General features: G+C 33.3%; 1 non-coding gene across 1 annotated transcript; it reads right to left on the bottom strand.

The window, feature by feature from the left end:
- Positions 1–457: 457 nt before the first annotated feature.
- TRNAE-CUC (transfer RNA glutamic acid (anticodon CUC)) lies at positions 458–529 on the bottom strand. Its single transcript has one exon. It is a non-coding gene; the product is annotated as a tRNA-Glu (tRNA).
- Between the last annotated feature and the right edge of the window lie 4,051 nt (positions 530–4,580).

The raw sequence follows: 4,580 nt of genomic DNA, 5'->3' as shown, positions 1-4,580 counted from the left end.
ACATATTTAAATAAAAGAAAACTTTATCACCACGTCCTAAAGGTCATATTGGATTGCCAATCAAAGTATTGTTAAATTCACCATGGTAAGAGATTTATAAGTGACTTTGTCTGTCTGTCTACGGCTGCAGTCGACTGATTTAATGTAGATAGTTCTGACAGCGGTCCGTCTGTCATTCAACGTATTTTATGTATTTATTGTTAAGTAGAAAATAAAAAAGGAAATATGGCAATTCTCTTTGGATATACACTGCGTCTTGTTTGGGAATTAATTTATTAGTAAATTTTAATCTTTAAAATTCTACTTTTTTTTCACCCAAATCTTTTCACTATATTTTAAATTACGATTTACTTATGTAAACAGCAGGTTTGGGTGAAATTTAGCTTCTAAAATTAAAAATGTTTTAACTTCTAAAATTAAAAATGTAAAATAAAATTGTCTGAAAAGAAAAAAACAATTCCGATACCGGGAATCGAACCCGAGCCTCCTGGGTGAGAGCCAGGTATCCTAGCCACTAGACCATATCGGATTTAATTGAACTGTCGAAAATATGACACACAAGTTTTTATTAAAATTGTCACTGAATTAATTTTAAATTTGTGTATTTTTAGCTAATAGCTAAATGTTACTTTTGTTTTTCAAATAAATGTTCATATTTTGTTGTAAACAACATGGTAACTATTACAAAAGCGATAAAATATTTTATTTTTAATGGAGTTGATTTGTGTTTTATTTAGATTAGAAGGCAATGAATTAAATTATACAATTTTATGCAAAGTTACCAAAAAAGTTTTTTATTGTTTTTTTTTTTTTGTAGAATTTCTACCTAAGTAAATCTTAACATTTCTATACACTTTCATCCGAATTTCATTCAAAATGATCTAATCATTTTTGAGTTTACTTATTACAAATAAAAATACAATCATTATTTTTAATATTAGTAAATATGTGTATTGCCTAGTTGCTCACAGCTCCACTCGCAACTAAGAGTATTTTATGTATTTTTCTTGGAGATGAAATTTCCAAACTCCCATTTTTACTTCCTGAAATAAAAGTAGTAGATTTCCATAGAAATTACTAGTACCTACCTTTGTATTCGGTTCTTACTTGTAAGATTATTCGGTTCTTACTTATTTATATTGTGTACACATATAAATAAATAAAAATCTAAGATTTTAACATTCATAGGTCTTTCAAAAATGTCACCCAGGCCTTTTTAATATTTTTAATTATTACGTATCTCCTTTTAAAAATTCACGGCACTAAGTCCGGTCCTTTGAGAGGCTTGCGTGAGGATATGGATCCAACACGTAGAGGCCCTTTGGAGAGTTTTGATGTTGTGTAAGTCTCCCGCCAAAACCCGCTCGCGGCTATATTATTATTTTTATTATTCGTATTTGCGTTAATAATATTACCATTAATTGTATAAGACAAAAACCATTTATTGCACAATTATGAATACATATACACAACCTTAAAGCTACTATTAATTTCTCTCAGATTTTGGGAGATATTTCAGCTCAGAATATTATATCGGTTTCCAGCGCTTTTACTCTTAAATTTAAATTATTCGTAATTAGCAAATTAAATAATCTTTATTCATCTTAGGACCTTATACAAGATAATATTGACGCAATTCTCTTAAATATTATTTTCTTTGTCAGCTAAAAACTCAAGACTTTTTTTGCTTTTCATTCTTTAGTTCGAAAAGCAAAACAAGACTGAGTTTTTAGTTTATAAATAAATATATTAAGACAAATCACACAGATGGAGCCAGCCCCAAAGTAAGTTCGAGACTTGTGTTATGGGATACTAACTCAACGATACTATATTTTATGACATATACATTTATAGATAAACATCCAAGACCCGGGCCAATTAGAAAAATATCATTTTCCATCATGACCCGACCGCGAATCGAATCCGGGACCTCTCGGTTCAGAGGCAATCACTTTACCACTGTGCTACCGAGGTCGTCGAATCGAAAACAATTTAACATTTGCCATCGATTGCAGTGGTTAGCCACAAACACTCAAATGTAATTAACAATACGTCAATCAACCATGTATTCAATGTACGAAACTCAAATTAACATTTTGACACGCCCTTCAAAAGTAACAACTCTACTTTACATCCAAACATTTTAACCAATGATTTATTATTTTAAAAGTACGCAACGGACTGAATTTACAATTAAATTTTCAACTTAATTCTTATTAAGCATTAAGGTCAAAAATGCCGGCCATTTAGCTAGATTATATGGTTTTTTAAAAATGAATATAATAAAAACAAATAATCCGCACAAGCAAGGCAATTTAATACACGTCATTCAAAATTCGAACGCAAAATCGTGGCTCAAGTGTGGTGGCACCTTTCACTGGCATTCCCAACATGACCGGCTGTCGATCAACGTCCAAACGTCGTCTGACGTTTGACGTTGACGTTGACATTGACGTCTCGCCATCCAGTCACATCCCGGCCGGCTTTGTCTCGCCTTAAACGGCAGTTGGAAGCTTTGTCGAAGTTTTTTTCAAATGTAAAAGGTATTAATTATCATAAATATAGGATGCTTGCGGTCGGCGGCGGCTTTTGAGTAGTGTCTTTACGCTTTTTTTAGATTGGAGACAAAGGAATTGGTAATCGGTATTGACAATCACGTATGCAGTAAGCTCAACATACAATAGACGGATGAAAAAATAGTATGAGAAGATAGTCATAGAGTATGTCTCTTGATGCATAGTTACCATGCTATAACATATAAGTTATTATTATAATATATATAAGTAGACGACCTCGGTGGCGCAGTGGTAAGGTTCTTGCCACTGAACCGAGAGGTCCCGGGTTCGATCCCAGGTCGGGTCATGATGGAAAATGATCTTTTTCTGATTGGCCCGGGTCTTGGATGTTTATCTATATATGTATTTGTTATAAAATATAGTATCGTTGAGTTAGTATCCCATAACACAAGTCTCGAACTTACTTTGGGGCTAGCTCAATCTGTGTGACTTGTCCTAATATATTTATTTATTTATAAACGACTATGGGCAACTTTTCAAACTGAATCCCTATTCTCTATACAAGTATACTTGTACTTAGTAAGAGAATGACGTGTGTAGTTCTACCGTAAAACAGAACCACCACCACGGATATCGTAAGAGACGATTATGGATCATATACCCTTGACAGCTCATAGACAACAAGAGCATTGCAAGTAATGATTGTCAGGTATCAGAAAGTTTATCTTTGATTTTCCAACCGGCCACCTGACGTCCAACATGGGAATACTATGGTTGCACAAGCTACCAAGGCTTATACGTACTTAGTCTATACATACACGACATTTATGGTTGGCACCACTCGTTGTGTTAACATCGCCTCTCCAAATAAGGCGCTAAAATGCATAATCACGCGCAAAATACCTACCACGTCGTAAAAGTGTTTGCTAAAAATGCATGCCACGGCTCACACAGTGGAACATTACTATTCCGTGCGTATGCAATTGCAGCCTTTTGTTCTACGATGTTAGACGTCGCTGCGTGGGTGGCCGATTGTAATCAACTGTGCTTTGAAATATATCACTAGGAACATCATACTTATATAGTTTACTAGCTGCGCTCCGGGGCTTCGCTCGCTTGTACCTAAAAGGACGTATCATAACGTAACATAGTCCTTTTCGTCTTGAAAAAAGGTGTTGTTTCCGTGGAAAATTATCGCGGGTTAAGTCACGAGCATAAGCTAACTTTTATCTCTATAAATTTGACTAAAACACACCATAATGACTATTCAGGCGATGTATTAACAATCAAAATTGATTTTCGACATGAAGTGATAATGTGAGAAATTGAAGCTCATATTTAAGAGTCAGTATATTTTAAGAAGAGACGAGAATCACGTCACTCAAATGGCATTAAAGATGGAAGTAAAGAGTTCCAGGAATAGAGGAAGACCTAAGAAGAAATGGATGGAGTGTGTCAAGGATAGTATGAACAGGAAAGGGAGTATATATGGATATAGCAAATGACAGAACAAAATGGAAGGAACTTACATACTGTGCCGACCCCACATGAGTTGGATAAGGTCAAGAAGAAGAAGAATATTTAATAGTCAAGCAATAAAAAATTACATTTAATTTCAACAAAAGTTATTATTAAGATTTCAAAACACAACATTAATTCTGTAATAAATAAAAAGTATCTAGTATAAAGGTTAAAAGATATTTATTTTTATAATTAATGCTCACAGGCTTTATACATAATATACTTAATAAAATTAATGATTCAACATGATCAATTATCTTGACCGCAATAAACGGCTTAAGTTATAACTCGCAATGGAAATTGATGATTGGATTGACAATAATAAATTAACCGACAATAAATTAAATGATAGGGATTAAGCGGTTGATAATACAAACAATTTATTGCATTAATTCATATCAACTTGAAGATTAAAGGAAATTTCATTCAAACAGGAAACCATTATCTACTAGACTAACTGCGTTTTAACTGAAGATCAAATCACACAACAATTATTAATAGAGAATTCGCGCTACACTGAACAAGTGTAAGCAGAATTTCTAA

The sequence above is a fragment of the Plodia interpunctella genome, chromosome 7 (assembly GCF_027563975.2).
Source record: "Plodia interpunctella isolate USDA-ARS_2022_Savannah chromosome 7, ilPloInte3.2, whole genome shotgun sequence".
NCBI classification, from domain to species: Eukaryota; Metazoa; Arthropoda; class Insecta; order Lepidoptera; family Pyralidae; genus Plodia; species Plodia interpunctella.
The sequence above is the reverse complement of the archived record's forward strand: the minus strand, read 5'-3'. Positions and strand labels throughout refer to the sequence as shown.